The sequence below is a fragment of the Chenopodium album genome, chromosome 6 (assembly GCF_948465745.1).
Source record: "Chenopodium album chromosome 6, dcCheAlbu1.1, whole genome shotgun sequence".
Taxonomy (NCBI): Eukaryota; Viridiplantae; Streptophyta; class Magnoliopsida; order Caryophyllales; family Amaranthaceae; genus Chenopodium; species Chenopodium album.
In genome coordinates this window covers 59,754,077-59,775,733 of record NC_137839.1, presented here as the reverse complement: position 1 = coordinate 59,775,733, position 21,657 = coordinate 59,754,077, and the positions used below count along the sequence as shown (strand labels likewise).

Sequence of the window (21,657 nt, the reverse complement as noted above, 5' to 3'; positions counted from 1 at the left end):
CAAACCCTAGAAAGAAAACTACTCACACATAATTAAATCTAAACCAATCAAAGCAATTAAACAAGTCATGATGAATTAAAGAAATAAAAATACTGAAATTAATAGAGAAGAAATTGTTACCAAAGTTAACGGAAATAATGAGTTGAATCAAGAACAAAGAGTAAAGTTGTAGAGAGAGAAAACAAGAGAGGAAATAAAACTAAGTAGAGAGAGAAAGTCTAAGAGAAGATCTCCTAAAATTACTTAACAAAATCGTATTTATATTAAAATCCAAAATCCTAAACTTAAACAAACTAAAATCGACTTAATTAACTTCCTAAGACACGCACCCGGTCGAGCGCGCCTTTTCTCCATCAAGTCTTCTCTCGAGCCCGGTCGGGCGCGAGATCGGGCGTCTTGCTTCTTCCGCCCCTCCTGGCTGGGCGTGCCTTCGGGCGAAGCCATCCTGGCCAGGCAAGGCCACTTTGGGCAAGTTGGTTTTCTTAATTGGGCCCCGATCATTCAGCCCAATCCGAGTTTCCTCCTTGGGGCTTGACTACTTGGTCCAATTGCCTCGGTATATCGGTCGTGCTCCTCCAATGCTCGTAGTAGCTTCATAAAATCCCGGGAAAATGCCCCAAATGTGCAATTTCCTGCAAAACTCAACCAAAACTACGAAAACATTAAAAAACAACAATTAGTAACTAAAGTGGCTCAAATGAGATAAAAACACTACCAATTACGACGAATGGATGGGGGTAAAATAATATATAAAATAGATATATTAAATTCCCCTAAGCCAAACCTTTGCTTGTCCCTAAGCAAAGAGCTTATCAATGAATACATAAAACATGCCAAACCCCAAATAATCAAAATCAAGAGCAACCAATTCAAGGCAAATCCAACAAGCATGCATCAACATCAACCAATCTCATCCATCCAATCACTCATCCTCCCTAACAATTGTCAAATAGAGCAAACCACAAGAGCATGTAGAATTCATGACTAGTGCTCACACACTCAATGCTCATTTATGTGGTGAGTAAAAGATGTACTCGATCGCTCTCCATCCCAACCCCTTTATGTGAACAATGCCCTCCCAAACTCACAACACTCGTGTGTAAAAAAGAAAACATACACTCAACCTAAATAGTCGACTCGGAATATGTCCAGTCATTCTTTGCATTGATAAACAACTAACACTACTACAAAAAGTGGAATAGAAAACGCAAGATAGAGAACGGTTAGGTTGGATAAGCGTTTCATAGAACTATATAGAACGCCTTTCATGTTCAGGCGTTCTATAAAGGAAAGAGTATAGAACGCTTTACTATATAACCGTTGTGTACTACTTTCCAATGTAATTCAAATTGGTGGGCCTTGTGCTCTTTCATAAATCACGTACAACCTTTCTTCTTTAAACCTAACTCAACGTCTTCACCCATTTTTTTTATAGCCGCCATTAAATCCTAAAGATTAAGTTTGCAACTTCCTATATCATATTCACGGACCCCAAAAAATACTAATGGTGATTAAAATCGGTGGTCTAAAGTTCTATCTTCAGAATTTTGTGTTGTTCCTGAATTTCTTATCATTGATGGAAATGGTATGTTCTTCTTGTTCATTTCCTAGATCTATCTAGTCAATTCTTTGAACAGTTGGTGTATTTTTTTTTTTTTTTACATTTTTAAACTGAAGAATTTTTGTATCTGTTAGTTTTTTTTTTTTTTTAGAATGAAGTATACTAATGGTTGTATATTTAATTGTATCCCAATGTATTGATTTTGAAATGGAGATGCATTTCCATTATCGATTTGATTCATGTTATAGTAACTCCAATTATTAGATTCAATTACCAGGCCATTAAACAAGTTAAGATCTGAATTTTTTTTTCTTATAATTTCCTCCGTCATATCTTCTCCTATGTAATCCCCAACTCCTATGAAATTAAAGATGCGTATTTTATGATATATATGATACTCTGTATCAATTACTCAATTAGTCCGAATTCTCCCTCTTTTTTATACTAGATCTATTTTTTTAATCAATTGCTCCCATAAATTTGGTTATATATTTTTAGATTAAATAACTTGTTTAACTTTATTTGATTTCTGATGATCTGATTGGAGTTCAAATAAGTTCCACTTATATATTTTTAGTTGATTTTAGGGGACGGATATGCTTTTGTTAGTATAACTTTAGGATGATTGAGTTCATTCTTTTTCTTTTAATTGATAAGACTTAGGATTATGATATTCATGGATATAAGTTTTACAATACATTGTTTGAACTTTGTATCTTGCTCTTCTTGTTTTTTTTTTTTCTTCAATTGATTATTTTCTAAATTTAATTTATTGAATATGGAGTGTGTTTTTATTGTTGATATATTAATCTAATATACAAAGTAACACTTTTGTTTGCATTTGCAGATATTTTGAAGTCAAAGAGTTCATAAGTGATATGGAGTAATTGTTTGAAGCGGAGTAACAAAGATTTGTTGAAGTTGTAAGTTAAAATGTTTTAGTATACAAGGTTTTGTACATCAGCTTATTGGTTTTTAATTTTCAGGGTAGTTGTGATGATAGGGTAAAAGTTGTAGTTCTATTTGATATACTTGGTAATAATACTCCGTATTTTATTAATTAGATGAATTTATTGTATATTTACTAATACTATGTATGTATTTTACATTGTATTGTATAGTAGTATTTTAACAAAAGTTCCTTCCATGTATAAAAATCCGGCAACAATATAAATTAGATATTATTATTTTTTTAAAATAAAAGAAAAATAGAGAACAGTTATCTAACTTGACTGTTCTCTTTTGTAATATTATATAGAACGGTTAAGTAGCCTAACCGTTTTGTTTTCCTACATTATTTTACGATTTTAGGAGGGGAAAAGAGAACGGTTGTGACTAACAACCGTTCTCTATTTGTCAGTACATAGAACGCCTATTTGACCCGTTCTCTATACTTTACACATCTCTTAGCAAAAGAACGCTCCTAAGACGTTCTATAAAGCCTATTTTAACCGTTCCCTAAGCCCTTTTTTGTATTAGTGTAATTTCACATTCACACAACTCCGCTCTATGCACAAAGGTCAGAAGGTCTTTAATGCTTGTAATGTAAGGCTAGGGTAAAAGGTAGGATAAATTTGGGAAAATGTGAGAGTAAAGCCATGCTCAAGGGAGCCATATTCTAACAAACCCCAAGGTCAAAAACAAGTAATGACCGTATCATCACCAACACAACTCAACTCCACCAAAAATTCACCAAACAACTCCAATCATATCAAACAAATCACAACACTTACAATTTCATTCACAAAAATATAACAATGTAAACTTGAGTGAATAAATAACTTTAACTTCCAAACTTGAATTTGTTTCTCATTGAAATACAATTTTTTTTCCTTCTTGATCAACCTTCTACTAGAACATTTGAACATTTACATTTTTTTTTCCCTTTTTGCTCTTTTTTTCTTTTTCTTTTGAAGTTCACTCTTTTTCTTTTTTTCTTTATTTTTTTTGAACTTATTTTTTCAAAGAAATTTAATTTCAAGATCATCAAAAATAAAACACAATTAAGAACAAAAACAACTCCTCATATCCACCCGAATTGTGCAAAAAAATATGCACACAACAAAACTCCCTCACCTCACTCATTAATAGCTCCCTGAAGCCAAGCTTAGGACTAGTAACCAATTGGGCAAATTGGCTTGTAATGTGGCTAATAATCAACAAAAATTCAAGGCAACAACATGGGTAGAAAGAAGGGAACAAATGTATCTACAATCATCTAAAGGTCAACTAAAAGAACAAATGCCTCAGGCAACAGTTTTATTCCAATTAAAAATCTGATTTGTTTCTATCGATTCTGGACTATTTTCTTTTAAATAGGGGTCTTATCTCCCCGTTTTTATTCATTGAAAATCACCAAAAATTTCTCTCTTCTCTCTAAATCTAAAAGCTTATTCCCTCTCAATTCTTTTTCTAAACCTTCCCTCTTACAAAACTCCACATTCACAAGTTCTAGACACACCTAGCCAAGTTCGAAGTTGTCTTTGCCCTAGACGTGAAAGGTTGATAATTTATGAGGGTTTGGTCCCAAATCCCTATTTCAATAATTTTATTTGATTGTTTGATTTAATAGTTTCCTTAAAGTTACTAACGCGTGTAATTTTTTATTAGAAAGAGATACGAGGTATCCAAGTAAGTAATTTAATTTTTATTCTTTTAATGTGGAAATCATGCTTTAATTATATTAATTACTAGTATCGTGTTAGGATGTCTTTATCAATCCTAGTATCATGTTTAGGGTAATAACCAATATTTCTAATATCCTGTATGTTTCTAGTATCATGTTTAGGTTGTTTCCTATTTCTAATATCATGTTACAGCTAAAGCTTTTATCATTAATGTTTAGTGACATGCTAGGATTTGTTATTAATCTTGTTAATATCATGCCTAGGATCTTACTAATATTATTATGCTCTATTGAGATTATTATGATGATGATCATTGTTGTTGTTATGTTGCTTGATATATATTATTGTTGTCATTTCTTGATCACGCCCTCTCTTGCAGGTTTAAAAGGAATTTGTACTTGTAATCACGCTTAATAAGATAATTAATAATCTTGTTTAGGTTAATGTGATAATAATTCAAGTAATCGCCAATAATAGTTTTGCTTATGTATTAATTTTCAACCAACGTAGATTAAACATGTTTAGGGTTCACCTATTGATTGTATGTTAGTCAGAAAGCGCACATGAGTATGAGAAGAATAAAGTAGAGGCCTATTATTAGGGAAGATTCAATCTCTTTAAGGTTTGATTTGTACCTTCATACCTTCATCCCCGAATATCCAGTCATGGTTCCAGACCACTATGGAGTTCAAGTGTAACCTTCACCCTATGAACGGTTTACAAGTTCCTAAAACTTGTTTGCGACTCTTTTACTCTAGCTTCCTTCCCTTTGGATGCCACCATGCTTAAGTGTATGGTCACAGTGGGGCTTAAGTGTGGGATGCTTGAAATATTCCCTACAGTTTTTTGGCGACTCCGCTGGGGAGGATTTCTATTTTAATTCCTCAAATTTATTTTGGCAATAATTAGAATGAGTGGATGAGACTCGAAAAGTTCTAAGTATTCATGTGCGTAATTTTCATTGACATTATTGACATATGCATAAAAAAAGGTCCGTAGTGGAAAGACTAACAGTAATGCATCAAAAACATAGGATTTTTACACGTACAAAATTTGAGAAATATCTTTCACAACTAGGATCGAAAAAACGCTACGAAAAATCGGAAAATTCAAAGAACAGAAAGCTGCTTAGGCATGTAGGAACCGGCGTCGAGAAAACAGAGCATCGCCATGCGATAGCTCTGTCACTGCGCGACAGCAATTTTGTTTGGCGACAAAGCTATCTTATGGCGATGGTCTCTGTTGTCTCGCGCCATGTTCTTCCAATACCAAGCTATAACTCTACCTTCTTTGTTTCGACTGATTCTAGTTTATTGTGTTTTTCTCACTTTTTTGAACCTATATGTGTTCTACATATGGCCATAACCCTCTAGGAATTCGTGCTCCATCTACCCAATCGAACGCTTATGGCAACAAACGGTACATCCGAATTTGTTGAATTCACCAAACCGTGGAAGCAAGTTTAACTTGCGAGGTCCCATCCACTCGCGCCAACCCTTCTAAAGGTAAGGCTTCCGCGCGGTGCATTTGAACTCATAACCATGGACCCTCTTTGACTAACCCATATCCTGAACATTAGAGGAATAGAGCCATGGTTAGTTTGCACCTCATTGCATCATATTGTGCCTACTTGACTACTTGGGCATTCTTTGCTTGTGCATAACCTATATGTGTTTACACTAACTGTTTGTTTGACTTGTGAGTGAGTTTAAACTAAACTAATTAATGACTAAAGGACTTTGCTTAATTAATTAATTAATATGAGTAATTAAATTCTTAAAAAATTGATCAAACCTGATTTAGTACGACTTTAGTCTCATCCCTTTAGAGTAAAATATTAGAAATAGTCCCAGACTAATGTTCTAGCAATGGCGCAAAGGTTTAGACTATGGCGCAACACACTGGTGTTTGGTGCCAGGAGACAAAGTTGTCGTCTGGCGTTGGGATCCAGCATGTGGCGATAGTCTTGTTGCTCCGGTGACAGTCTAGTTTTCTGCTCGAGTCTTCACGACGAGTCTAATTAATGAATTTATTAATTGGTTAAACCAGTTTATTAATGACCGTAGTCATGTTTAGTCCTTAATTGAGTCTAAGTACGTAGTCACATGGTCATGAGACGAGTCAAAATTGTGATCTACAATTATTAGTCTTAGCACACACTTTGTGTATATGTCACCCTGACCATGTTTAGGTTCATGCATGGGTCGTTTTTTCGTCATTTGAGTTGGGGGCCTATTCTATTCCTAATTCTCCCATATTTCTCTATTTACATCATTTTTTCACTCATATTATTCTTCATTTATTGCATGTTTAATAGAGCTTGAGTCAAAATAAAAATTTACCCCCAATTTCCCTTTCCATAGCACTTAGTCAAGGATAGAAGGGCGTTTAATCAAGGATAACACTTTTGTCCAAGTACTACTGTTTGATAAACCGATTCAACAAAAGAGAAAAGCAAAGAAGAAAATGGCGTCTCAAGAAGAAGTCAATGAACTTAGGAAAAATTTGGCCAATATAACTAAGATGATGAAGGCTATGGCTCTTCAGATTAATGACCCTATGAAACAACAACATATGGAGCGAATGCAAGAAAGCTTGATCAAGCTCTCCAATGGTTATAGGTTCCAAGGAATTAGCTCACACAGGGTCTCAATGGACTAGGAGCTTCTTCCGCAGAAGTTCAATGCCAATGACATTCCTAAGTTTAAGCCAAATGACAATTCTTAATTTCACTTAAGGCCTTTGGAAACTATAATGAACATTAAGGGGATTGATAGGAATATTTTTCACTCTTTGTTCTCACTATCTCTAGAAACCGTTTGTCAACATTGGTTCTTTTCTCTTGATAAAGAGAAGACCGCTTCTTGGGATCCCATAATAAACGCTTTCATAGATAGATACAAGTGCAACATCCAGGTCGACACGGACCATAGACAACGTGAGATGCTAAAGCAAAAAGGAAACAAAGGGTTCACCTCTTTCTTCAATAAGTGGAAGGAAACTTTCGCTAATATGGTTGCAGTTGCTACTGAAAGGAGTCTATAAGGATATTTATCAAGAACCATCCAAACAAGTATTCAAAACATTTTAAATATCAACATAATTTGAATACTTTCAAGGTCGTCTATGACATAGGTATTGAAATCGAAGATGACCTTGCAAAACAGAAAGCTACTAACAATAGCAACAACAGTGGCTGGAAAGGAAAGAAGAACGACAATCCTTCTTCTTATAAAAACACCCACTCTAGCAACAACGTTAGTACCTTTGATTTCAATGAAGTCTTAGCAATAGGTAGTCAAAGACCTAAGCAACAACTAAGGAAAGAGTTCACCCCCATTGGGATGAACTACAATACCGCTTTCAATCGACTCCATGAAAAAGGACTCATTACTCCTATTGGACCTCTTCAAGATCCATCATCCAAAAACAGGTCACCCAACTGGAATGCTAACGCTCATTGCAAGTACCATCAAGGTAGGAGACACACTACTGAGAGTTGTTGGAAGCTAAAAGAGGCCATCCAATATTTGATTCGACAATAACAAGCTTCCCATACCTCTAGATGGCTAAAAGAGTGAGTGATGATAAGGCACAAGATAAGAGGCGAGCTTCAACAACCAGATTTTGTGACCTCTTTTCCTATTTTTATTCACCAATTCCCCAATAAGTCTAGCATAGGCACTTTTCATTTTCCTTAGATTTTATTTTGTAAGATTTTTCTTTCTCTCTTTAATAAAATGAGCATTTGTTTTGTTGCATATGATTATCGCATTGCATTGCATCAAAAAAAATGTCAAACTAAGCGCAAGGTATACTAATGATTTGAGGCACCCCTTATAGCCTATCATATCACCTTCACCTTTCAAATTAACAATCCTTTCTTGAGAAACCACTTTGAGTCTTGTCTAATGATAGCCCTCTTTTATTTTCAACCCACATTTAACTAACCTTGGGATGGGATGATGTGCAACTTATGAAAACACAAAAGCTTGAGTAATTTTACCTAGATCTCAAAAATTCAAAAAAAAAAGCAAAGATAGCAATAAAAGTGTACAAAAGGGCAAGTGTTCCAATGTCTTTGACATGAACATGTCTCTGATATGAGCACATCTCAGATTGCGTCTCTTATGGAGTACTCGGTACCGTGCCTGAGAACCATGAATACCAAGTGAGTGATAGACCGTACGACCGGGATTTCCCACACTGATAAAAAAATGCAAAAACAAAAAAAAAAGAGAAAAATAATAAAAAAAAAAAAAAAGAGAGAGAGTTCAAGAGTGAGAAACCTCAAGCATAATAATACAAAGATTCAAAATCAAGGTTGCACATCTTGGGGGCTTATATAGGTTCTTGAGCCTTTATCCCCTTCTTCTTCAACCATTATCCTAACCACGTTACAAACCTTCAAAGACCTCTTTGAGGCATACACATATTTGTACGAGGAGTTACAAACCTTCAAAGACCTCTTTGAGGTATACACATATTTGTACGAGGTTCTGCTAGAGCTACGTTTGTCCTAATTCCTAAAAGATACGTAGGCAACCTCACATTGAGGTACGGTCGTAATAAAAATACATTCACATTCATGCATGATCATATCAAGGGATCTCCAATGCTCATCCCTATCCATTTAGAGCTAGACTTGGGGGCTTGATCCCTACATTATTAACTTACCTAGCCTAAGAGTCACCACTATTCGACTCTTTTCAAAGTATTTTTCCATACACTTAGCCTTTGCAGCATAGCTTTAGTGTCACTTTCACACACATCACTGATACATAGACAAATAACCCTCCTTATAGGAACCCTTTGTCATGAAATCTTAACACAACAATGAAGCACGCCTTGTCATATCAAGATCACTCATTATCATAATTCTTATTGCATCACAAAGTATGAAGTACTTAGCCTCCGTGCCTAAGTTACCCAAATACTTTCATCATCGAGTCAACTATCGAGATAGCCTAGGATGTTATAATACTTGCACCATGAGAAACAACATCAATGCATACATTTGACTAATCTCATTCAACATGCACCTCAAACACTCACTTCGATTATGTTTTGTGTCTTTCTTTTTCGGGAGAAAGTCGGTACCCTCCACAAAAATGACGGAAATTTTTTGCAAAATTTTTGTTGTTTTGAATTTGAGTCAAGCACATCACAATATAATACACACGCGAGTCATGAACATTGAGTCATGTCATGTCATATCACATCCAGTTGAGTATAACACACGTGTCAATCACCTTGAGTCAAACTCAAGTCAAAGCAATCATAATGTCAAGCACAACAAACCTTGGGTCAACCCTAAGGAAAACATAAGAAAATTAATGTAGTCCAAAACATATATGTAGGTGCACTAAGTCCCACACGGACAAGTGATCTTTACAAATATCTAAGATAGAAAACGCAAATTTTCAAAAACATGCAAAGCTATCACTTCCAAGGCGAGGAGATGAAATAAATTTGAACAAGACGGCTCAAGGCGTAGTGGTCTTTGACAATATTCCCTAGGATGTGAAAGTTGTCATCCTATTTGAGAAGATAGCTCAAGGCAAACCAATCTTGGACGGCGCTCCCCAAGATGTGGAGGTTGTCAAATAAAACAACTTTGATTCAACAAAAATTGATTATGCCCTAAGGCACGGACGACTCGCATAGCAAGTTTCTCAAGACGAAGAGACTCATAATGTTGATACACACTTCTCGAGGGGTAGAAGTTGGCGATTGCATCCCAATGCGTGGGTACTTAGTGGAATTTCACTTAAGAGTTATTTAAGACGACAGACTCTATGACATGAGGCGAGAAAATTTTTCATCAATCATTTGTGAGTTGCTTAAGGCGAAGGAGCTCATGATAAGAATTCCCAAGGTGCGGAAGACCGTCATTTGGTGGATCGCTCGAGGTGTGGTGGTTCACAACCAAATTCTCGAGACATGGAATGACGTCATAGTGAAATTGAAGATAGCTACAAGCAGCGGTCTTCGACGATCTCTCGAAGCAGAGAGGAGATTGTCTATAGTAGTGAGGCACAGCCGTGGCGAGGCACTGCCACAACCCCTAAAGATGGTGAGGTACGCTCACCTTCAACAATGTCTAGAGGCACTAAGGGGGATTGTCGCAAACAATCGAAGATAACTACAAGCAGCGATCTTTGTCAATGGCGTTCACGAGGCACTGTGGAGGTCGTCACCAACAAAATGCAGCAACAAAATCGGTTACCCTAGAGACGTGTGCTCGACGATGGTTTCTTAACTCTTTTATCTATTTAACTAATTCTAGTTTTCATTTATCAGCGTTACAAGAATGATTTAGGATCGCCACACGTTTGAATCATTCTCCGTCCCTGTCACTACTTTGACTTTTGTTTTCAAAACATGCGTTTCTCCAAACTCAGTAAATAGCATCTGTTGACGCTGGTCAAATAATCAAAATGTGCAAAGTCAAACCGACAATGCAAATGCTCAGTCCGTTATTGTAGACACCCAAATGTGTCTCCCTAAAAACCAAACCCAGTGATGAATATCTTTTCACGTCGCTTGATTATCAAATGAGGTTAAAGTGTGAAAGGTCTTGTGATGTGTTTATCTTTCTGTTTTTGAAAAGAACTCTATTTTATGAAAATAGCCAATATAATTTAGTTTGGTCCATGATAAGGGTCCAATAATAATGTGGTTGGATCAAGCTCGCAAAGAGCTTTCCAATGATATATTATAAGCCTAATTCCGATGAATAATGAGGAAGTTATGGTCCAAATACTAATTTCGGTCAGAAATGATTTTATGGCCTAATGATCTAGTGGAGGGCCTATTATATATTATTTCTAAAATTATTAGGATTTATTATAATCTTTTAGAATGGTCTAGAAGGTTATTTTGAGTTCTAATAGCATCAGGATTGATAATTAATATTTTAGAAAAAATGTTGAATTTCGTTTGAAATAAAACAAGCGTTTTATTATGATAAATCTGATTTAAAATTTATTATACAGAGTTTAAGTCGCTTAATTATATTAAAAAAAAAGGATTTTGTACAAAATCGCGTTTATCTTTTAAGCTAACGCATAACGACAAGCATGTCGCCAAATGACGGGCTTGTCGCCATGCGTGATTCCTATCGCATGGCGATAGGCTTTTTCGCTCGCGACAGGCAACAATTTTATTCCGATTCAAATTCTAATTTTTTTCTATCGATTTCGGGACTATTTTCTTATAAATATGGGTCTTATCTCCCTGTTTTTATTCATTGACAATCACCAATAATTTCTCTCTTCTCTCTAAAGCTAGAATCTTATCCCCTCTCTATTCTTTTTCTAAACCTTCCCTCTTACATAATTCCACATTCATAAGTTCTAGACACACCTACCCAAGTTTGAAGTTGCCTTCGCCCTAGACGTGAAAGGTTGATAATTTCTAAGGGTTTGGTCCCAAATCCCTATTTCAATTATTTCATTTGATTATTTGATTTAATATTTTCCTTAAAGTTACTAACGCATATTTTTTGTTATTAGAAAGAGATTTGAGGCATCCAAGTAATTTAATTGTTATTCTTTTGATATAGAAATCATGATTTAATTATTTTAATTTCTAGTATCATGTTAGATGTCTTTATGAATCCTAGTATCATGTTTAGAGTAATAACCAATATTTCTAATAGCTTGTATGTTTCTAGTATCATGTTTAGGTTACTTCATATTTCTAATATCATTTTAGTATCATGTTAGGGTTAAAGCTTTTATCTTTAATGTTTAGTGACATGCTAGGATTTATTATTAATCTTTTTAATACCATGCCTAAGATCTTGATAATATTATTATGCTTTATTCTGATTATTATGATGATGATCATTGTTGTTGTTATGTTGCTTGATATATATTATTGTTGTCATTTCTTGATCACGCCCTCTCTTGCAAGTTTAAAGGGAATTTGTACTTGTAATCACGCTTAATAAGATAATTAATAATATTGTTTAGGTTAATGTGATTATAATTCAAGTGATCGCCAATAATAGACTTGCTTGTGCATTAATATTCAACCAACATAGATTAAACAGGTTTAGGGTTAACCTATTGATTGTATGTTAGTCAGATAGCGCACATGAATATGAGAAGAATAAAGTAGAAGCCTATTATAGGGCAAGTTCAATCTTTTTTAGGTTGGATTTTTACCTTCATCCCCCAATATCCAGTCACGGTTCTAGACCACTATGGAGTTAGAGATCTCATGGATCGTGAAGGGGTGTAACCTTTACCCTGTGAATGATTTAAACTTGTTGGCGACTCTTTTACTCTAGCTTCCTTCCCTTAGGACGCCACCACGCTTAAGTGTATGATCACAGTGTGGCTCAAGTGTGGGATGCTTGAAATATTCCCTACAGCTACCCAACATAGGTCTCAGAGGCCGAGATCTCAACCTGATAGATATCTTGGTATAGCATTAACCGAGAATCAGGACATTCTGATTATGGATGGAGATGAACCGGCAAATTACAAGCAAGCGATGGCAAGCACTGACTCTGCTTAATGGAAAGAGGCCATGATATTTGAAATGAATTCCATGTTTGAAAATCAAGTCTTTGACTTGGTTGACTTACCCGAATGCTACACACCTATCGGATGTAAGTGGATTTTCAAGTTAAAAGCAGACAAAGATGGAAATGTATTCATTTAAAAAACTATATTGGTAGCAAAAGGTTACATGCAAGTTCATGGTATTGATAATGATGAAACCTTTTCTCCAATCGCAATTCTTAAATCTATTCGGATCCTCTTATCAATTGCTGCAGATTACAATTATAAAATATGGCATATGGACGTCAAAACCGCCTTCCTCAATGGTATTTTGGAAGAAACTATGTATATGACACATCCTGACGGTTTTGTCGACTAAAACAATGCAGGGAAAGTTTGTAAGCTTAAGAAGTCCATTTATGGGCTAAAGCAAGCTAGCAGGAGTTGGAATCTGCGATTCGATGAAGCCATCAATAAGTTTGGTTTTATCAAAAATCAAGATGAATCTTTTGTTTACAAGATGGTCAGTGGGAGTGACATCGCCTACATAGTGTAGACACCCATTTGTGTCTCCCCAAAACCAAACCCAGTGATGAGTACCTTTCACGTCGAATCATAATCGAATGAAACGAAAAAAAGTCTAGTGTTGCGGAAAGTTTTATTTTCTTTTCTCTTCTCCCTGTTTTTGAAAACTTATTTTAAGAAAACAGCCAATCCAGTTTGGTTGGTCCATGATATGGGTCCAATAGTAGTGTAGTTGGATGGGGCTTGCAAAGACCTTTCTAACGATATATTATAAGCCCAATTTCGATGAATATTGAGGAAGTTATGGCCAATTTACTAAACTGGGCCCGGTTTGAGCTTTATATGCGGCCCAATGATCTAGGAGAGGGCCTAATATGATTTATCATTCCTAATGCAATTAGGAATGGTTTTAGTCTTCTAGATTCTTCTAGAAGGTTCTTTTCATTCCTAATTCAATTACCATTGATAAATTGACTTTGTTGACTTTTCAGAGTTTTAATCAAAATCAAATAGCATTTTCGAAGAAATTATATTATTTTATCCTCCAGTACGGTAAACTTATCAGATTTTCAAAAACGCGTTAAATTTGAGCTTGGCGTTTGACCCCAAGCCTTGGCGCCTAGAACCAGGCCTGGCGCCTGGCGCTAGTGCTGGTGCCTGGCGCCAGCTAGCCAGGGTTGGCGCCAGCCCTGTTTTCTGAGCGTTAGACTCTGTTTTGCTAATTTATCTTTTTTGGCTGATTTTCTCTATAAATATCGTATTAAAAATTCCGTTTTCATTAACGATCATTCACCAATTCTCCTCATTCGCAAGTTTTCATCAACAATCATTAATTCTTTAGCGTTCTCTAAATCATTCATCTCTCTTAAACATTCAATTCTTTCTTACTTTGCTTTTTACATACAAAATTCCGCATTCGCAAGATCTAGAAACACCTAGGCATATTCGAAGTTGCCTTCGCCCTAGACGTGAAAGGTTTTAATTTCTTAGGGTTTGGTCCCAAATCTCTCTTTCAATTATTTAATTTAGTTGTTTGTTTATTATTTTCCTTGAAGTTACTAACGTGTGTATTTTGTTATTAGAAAGAGGTACGAGGCATCAAAGTAAGTACTTTATTGATTTATTGATATTATGATGTAGAAATCATGTTTACATTGTTATTATGATTCCTAGTATCATGTCTAGGTTAATTTTAATATTAAATATGATTCCTGCGATGCTTCCTATGTTCTTCTTAATATTTATGATTGTTAGTATCATGTTAGGGCTAAAGATTTGATTTTTATTGCTTAGTGACATGATAGGGTTTGTTATTAATCTTGTTAGTATCATGCCTAGGATCTTGCTATTATGCTTTAATATTAACATGAACATGATTATTATAATAATTTATGATGATTATGAATATTATCATTATAATTTTGATGATGATTATTATTATTCATGTTTATTCTAATGATTGATTATTTATTATTATGTTGCTTGATTATTTATTTTATTGCTTGATCACACCTTTTATTGCATGTTTAAAGGGAATTGGTACTTGTAATCACGCTTAATAAGATAATTAATGATCTTGTTTAGGGTTAATGTGATTATAATTTAGGTGATCTCCAATAATAGTTTATTTGTGCATTATATTCAACCAACATAGATTAAAGAGGTTTAGGGTTAATCCTATTGATTGCATGTTAATCAGAAAGCGCACATGAATACGATCAGAATAAAGTAGAGGCCTATTATTAGGGCAGGTTCAATCTCTTTTAGGTTGGATTTGTACCATCATCCCCGAACCTTATTTGGTTCATGACCTTATGGAGTTGACGATCTCTTGGATCGTTAAGGGGTGTAACCTTCACTTCGTGAACGGTTTACAAGTTCCTTAAAAAACTTGTTGGCGACTCTTTTGCTCTATCTTTTTCCCTTTTGGACGCCACCGTACTTTAGTGTATGATCACATTGGGGTTCAAGCTAGTGGGATTTACAGGCTTGAAATTATTCCCTACAGTTTTTGGCGACTCTGCTGGGGAGGATTTCTATTTTAATTCCTGAATTTGTTTCGGCAATGATTTAGAATGAGTGGATGAGACTCGAAAAGTTCTAAGTATTTCATGTGCGTAATTTTGATTAACATTATTGTCATATGCATAAAAAAGATCTCATTGGAAAGACCATCCATAATGATTTAAAAACATAGGATTTTACACGTAGGAAATTTGAGAAATATCTTTCACAACTAGGACTGAAATAACACCGCGCGAAACTGGAAAATTTTATCGAGCACAGAAAGCTGCTGAGGCATGTGGGAAGTAGCGTCAGGGGCCAGAGCTTGGCGCCAGTATTTTAGTTGTAGCGTCAGACGCCAGTATTGGCGCTAGGCGCTACAGTTAAAAGCTGGCGCCAGTCTCTGATTGCTGGCGCCAATTTCCTCCAATACCGAGCCAGAAATATGCGTTCTAATTTCGACCGGTTTTTCGTATTGTTTGCTCAATCCTACTTCATGATTGAATTTTTTCTCACTTTTTTGAAACCCATATGTGTTCTACATATGCACATAACCCTCTGGGAATTCATGCTCCATCTACTCGATTGAACGCTCCGTGCAACAAAGGGTACATCCGAGATGTTAAATTAACCAAACCATGGAAGCAAGTTTTTTCTAAAACTTGTGGTGTCCCATCCACTCGTGCCAACCCTTCACGGTTAGGCTTCCGCGCGGTGCATCCGGACAATTAACCATGGACCCTCTTTGACTAAACCATATCCCGAACTTTAGAGAACTAGAGCCATGGTTAGGTTGCAAACGCATTGCATCATATTGTGCCTATTTGACTAATTGTGCATTATTTGTTGTGCATATATATTCTATGTTTCTCTTAACCATTTGTTGACTTGTGTTGAGATTAAATAAATTAATGACTTAAAGAACTTTGCCTAATTAATTAATTAATTAATTTGAGTCAATAAAGTCTAATATTTTAATTGGAATTGATCTAGTACGACTTTAGGCATACCCCAGTTGACTAATAACACCGAAAACAGTCCCAGACTGAAGCTCCAATAATGGCGCCAAGGTCTAAGCTGTAGCGCCACACGATGGAGTGTAGCGCCTGACGACAGCTATGTTGTCTGGCGCCAAGCTCCACAGTGTGACGCCAGTCCTATCGCTTGGCCGACAGTTTGGATTATTGGTCGAGTCATCACCTAGGGTCTAATTAATCAGTTTTCTGTTTAATTCGGTTAATTTTGCTGTCAATAATATTTAATTGAATCAATGATCGAGTTTAGGCACTAAGTCCCATGGTCTTACACAAGAGTCCAAGCATGTCACTTACACTCAACGCAGACACCAATACACATACTTTGACCATGATTAAGAGAGTCTTGTGTGCGCGTTTTTCCGTCAATTTTTTTAGGGGGGTAAGTCGGATATTAATCCTCCAATAAAAATAATAATACTTAGTTCCCTAAAAATATGTACATTATTTTTGCCAAAAATATGCACCCTTTTTTTCCTTTTTTCTTTTTTCCCTTAAAATAAACCATAAAGTCAAGATGATTCGAGTCAAGTAATTAAAACGCAAAATGGTTTAATTTACAGCGCGTGGTCAAAAAAGGAAGGACGATTAATCAAAGATAACCTCTTCGTACAAGTCCAACTTTTCGACAAACCTATAGCTCGCAAGAGGAAAGCAAGGGTTATAATGGCAACTCAAGAAGAAGTCAATGATCTTAAGAACAAACTGGCTACTGTGACTGAGACACTGAAGCTTCTCGCACTTAGGATCGACGATCCCGTGAAGCAACAACAAATGGACCTCATGCAAGAGAGCCTAAGCAAGTTGTCAAGCGACTACAAGTTTCAAGAGCTTACATCACAAGGGGTCTCGGTGGACAAAGATCTTCTTCCGCAGAAGTTCAACGCCAACGACATCCCAAAATTCAGAGCAATTGACAACCCTTACTTTCATTTAAGAGCATTTGAAACAATAATGAGTATCAAGGGTATTGATAAGAAGGTCTTTCCTTCTCTTTTTTCACTATCTCTCGAGACCGTTTGCCAACAATGGTTCTTTTTCTCTCGAGAAAGAAAAGACCTCTACCTGGGAGTCTATAGCAAACGCTTTCGTTGATAGGTACAAGTGCAACATTCAAGTTGAGACTGACCATAGAGAACTTGAAATCCTCAAGCAGAAGGAGAATGAACGCTTCACCTCTTTCTTTAACAAGTGGAGAGAAACCTCAGCTAAAATGATTGAGGTGCCAAGTGAAAAAGAGTCTGTGAGACTGTTTATCAAAAATCTCCAAGAAAAATATTCCAAGCATCTTAAATATCAAAATAATCTCCATACCTTTAAGGCTGTTTATGACATTGGGATCAATATTGAAGATGACTTGGCTAAGTCAAAAGCTGCCAATAATAACTCCAATAGTGGCTGGAAAGGAAAGAAGAACGACAATCCTTATTCTTCCAAAACCGCCCACTCAAATAATGTTAGCACCTTTAATTTAGGAGAAGTTCTTGCCATGAACAACCAAGGACAGAAGAAACCATTTAGGAGGAACTTCACTCCTATTGGCATGAGTTATGACACCGCGTTTGATCGATTAAATGCAAAAGGTCTTATAACTCCCATTGGACCATTTGGGGACCCACCAATTGAGAAGAGGTCGGTTAACTGGAACCCCAATGCACACTGCAAGTATCACCAAGGTAGGGGCCATTCCACTGAAAGCTGTTGGAAGCTTAAGGAAGCTATCCAAGACCTAATCGACAATAATAAACTGCCATTGCCCCCTGCCAGTAAGAAGCCAAGCATCAACAATGCACCTCTAGCTCATACTCTAGCCATCTCCGATGAAGAAAACGAGGTTGACCCCTCCTCTCTCATTAAACCTGTCGAAGATATCAATGCCATAGAAAAAGAAGAGGAGATCTTTTTTGATGTCAAAGATAGCCTTCCAGAACCGGCAAATAAAGAAGATATACAATTGCTCACACTGTCTATGAAGGAGGCATCGCAATTACTACGTGAAGCTCTCAAAGTTATGAACGAACTCCATAAGAAATATGATGAGCTTCCACTTCCAAAAGAAGAACCTAAAAGAGAATTCACACCAGTGAGAACGACTTATGAGGCAAAGCCCTTCCCCTTACAAGTCACTGAAAAACCCAAGAGAAGCAATAGAATCTACACTCCAATTGGGATCCCATATGCGCAAATGTTCGAAATGCTCTCCGAGAGTGGCGAGGTCAAACCTCTCGAACCGAGACCATTTAAGTCATTAAAAAGGAAAGATAGATATTATTGCCAATATCATCAATCAGGGGGTCACACTATAGAAAACTGTTTCATATTCAAGGATTTGGTACAGAAAATGATTGATGAAAAGAAACTAGTCCAAGTCCAACAAAAAGAGGATGTAACCATTAATGGAGTTTGAGACAGTGATGAAGAAGATGTCTATCTAAAGGACATAGTAGGACCTTCACCCTCTGTGTCATACACGACAGATGACATTTGGGCTGAAGAAGATTCATCAATAGATGTCCTCACAAGATCCGGGAGAATGCAACCTCCCGTTTCAACGCAACCTATGCCCACCATACCTATCATCGAAGACAATGACATTGTTAAACAGTTTAAGAAAACAAAATTTGAGATGAATGTGTGGAAACTTCTGGCAACATCTCGAGAACATAGGTTGGCTGTAATGAATGCCTTGGATAAAATCAGGATAGATTCTGACACTACTCCTGAGGGACTAGCCAACTTCCTCACAAGTGACCTTCCTAGTCCGATTAATTTGATCACCTTTTCTGACAAAGATTTACCCCCAGAAGGTGACAAACATTACAAGGCATTAAACCTCACGGTAGTCTGCAAAAGGATGAATGTTCCCATGACTCTTGTAGACAATGGATCGGCTATCAATGTCTGTCCACTAAGAACTGCGAGGATGCTCGGCATAAGGGATGAAGACTTAACTCCGTCCACACAAGGAATAAGAGCCTACGATAATACTCGCCGTCAAGCTCTTGGCAAAATAACCCTAAATGTGACGGCAGGAGCAATAAAACATGCTACTACTTTTCAAGTAGTGGACATCAAAGCCTCATTCAACTTGTTGTTGGGACGCCCTAGGCTTCATGATCTAAACGCCGTCCCTTCATCTCTCCACCAACAAGTGAAAGCTATAGTTGGAGGAATTCCAATCACCATCGATGCTTCGCCTATGAGAATCAAATCCATAGAGAATCCAATCATTAATGTGGAGCACGACGAGGATGATGAAGACTTATGGGGCTTTAACGAAGAAGTCTCCTTAATCCAGGAGGATGAAAGGACATCTCTTTGCTATGACCCCCATTCCAACATGACTGTCAACGCCATGCTGAAGAAACAAGGACACTTTCCTGGGATGACCCTAGGAAAGAAGAAAGGGATAGCAAAATCGCTGGAGTCACCTGGCCTCCCTAAGTTAGATACTTTCGGACTTGGTTTCGAACCGACTCGGAAAGATCTCAAGCGAGCCCAGGACAAGTAGAAAGCACGTAGGGACGCTCGCATTCAAAAGAAAGCAATTCCAATGGATCAGTACCCTCTTACGCTTAATGGTCAGTTCATAAAAGAAGGAGAGGACTATCCATGCCATGAATTTCCCGAGCCATTTGTTGTAAAAGGCATAAGACAAATGGGATTCGAGATTTTCTTGGATTGCTACTTCACTGATGAAATCCCAACTCCCGTCCATAAGGAGAAAGCACCCCCATGCTTTGACTTTAACGTCATGGGATTACTGTTTGGGCGAGAAAAGAATGAGCCAACTTATAAAGAAGATAGCTCCTCGCTCATTCAAACGGTCCTACAAAGTGAAAGCTTCGACCCCTCGAAGCTAATTACTCCAGCCGAAGGCTCACTACAAGGATGGTGCAAGACTATCAAAGTGACTACTCCAAGCGGAAGGAAGATATCAATCACGACAGGACAGGGACCGATGTTTGAAGAGTCGTCTGAGTCAGAGTCTTTCCCTTTTGAGTCTTCTAAGTCTTTAGTAGTAACACCTCCTCCTCCTATCTCTTCTCCTAGGATAGTTAGTGATCCAGTCCCTGAGGACATATCACTCTTTGATGTAATGATCTCAGAGTATAATAATATTTCACATTCTCCTTACTTCTTGTGTTCTTCCCTAACCCAAGATGATGAGCATTGCTTAGCTAAAGATGAAAAAAACAATGAAATTATTAAAGCAATGGAAACACTCGAAAAGAAAACACCGGTAATTGAGGAAACTGAAACAGTTGATATCTCGAATGATTCAACTCATAAAAAAGAAGTTAAAATCGGATTAACATTGAATAAGCAAGAAAGAACCGATTTAATTAACTTACTTAAAGAATTTATCGATGTATTTGCTTGGTCATATGAAGATATGCCAGGCATTAATAGAGAAATAGCTCAACACACTATACCACTAATTCCAAGAATGAAACCTGTAAAACAAAAGTTGCGTCGAATGAAACCCGACGTTGCACTAAAAATAAAAGAAGAAGTCCAAAAACAAATAACTGCAGGTTTCATCAAGGTATCCAAATACCCCGAATGGGTCGCCAACGTCGTCCCAGTTCCGAAGAAAGACGGAAGGGTAAGGATGTGTGTCTACTATCGAGATCTAAATAAGGCAAGTCCAAAGGACGACTTACCTTTGCCACACATCGATATTCTGGTAGATAACACGGCAAATCACGCGCTTCTTTCGTTTATGGATGGATACGCAGGGTACAACCAGATACTCATGGAAAAAGAAGACATGGAGAAAACAACCTTTATAACACCATGGGGCACTTACTGCTACACGGTAATGCCATTTGGGTTAAAAAACGCGGGTGCTACTTACCAACGTGCAGCAACTGCCTTACTCCATGACATGATGCACAAAGAAGTTGAGGTATATGTCGACGGCATGATTGTAAAATCAAAAGACCGTCCAGGCCATCAAATAGCCTTAAGGAAATTTTTCCAAAGGCTAAGAAAATATAACATGAGGTTGAATCCATCAAAATGTGCTTTTGGAGTCACCTCAGGCAAGCTCTTGGGATACGTCATAAGCTCTAGAGGAATAGAGGTAGATCCAACCAAGATTAAAGCAATCATGTCAATGCCACCGCCCAAGACTGAGAAGCAGATTCGAGGATTTATTGGCCGGTTGCAATACATAAGTAGGTTCATATCAAAACTGACGACGATATGTGAACCAATCTTCAAGAAGCTCAAGAAGAATGTACCAGTAATATGGGATGACGAGTGTCAAAAAGCCTTTGAAAAGATCAAAGCCTATCTCGCAAATCCTCCCGTATTAGCACCAGCACTTCCCGGAATACCTCTTAGGTTATATTTGACGGTTACCAAAGAGACAATGGGAGCCA

The 21,657-nt window shown here is 36.9% G+C and overlaps 1 long non-coding RNA gene across 1 annotated transcript; it reads left to right on the top strand.

Annotated features, from left to right (window-relative positions):
• Positions 1-1,330: 1,330 nt before the first annotated feature.
• Positions 1,331-2,624, top strand: LOC145634948 (uncharacterized). Its single transcript, XR_014113703.1, has 2 exons — positions 1,331-1,585; positions 2,409-2,624. It is a non-coding gene; the product is annotated as an uncharacterized LOC145634948 (long non-coding RNA).
• Positions 2,625-21,657: the final 19,033 nt, after the last annotated feature.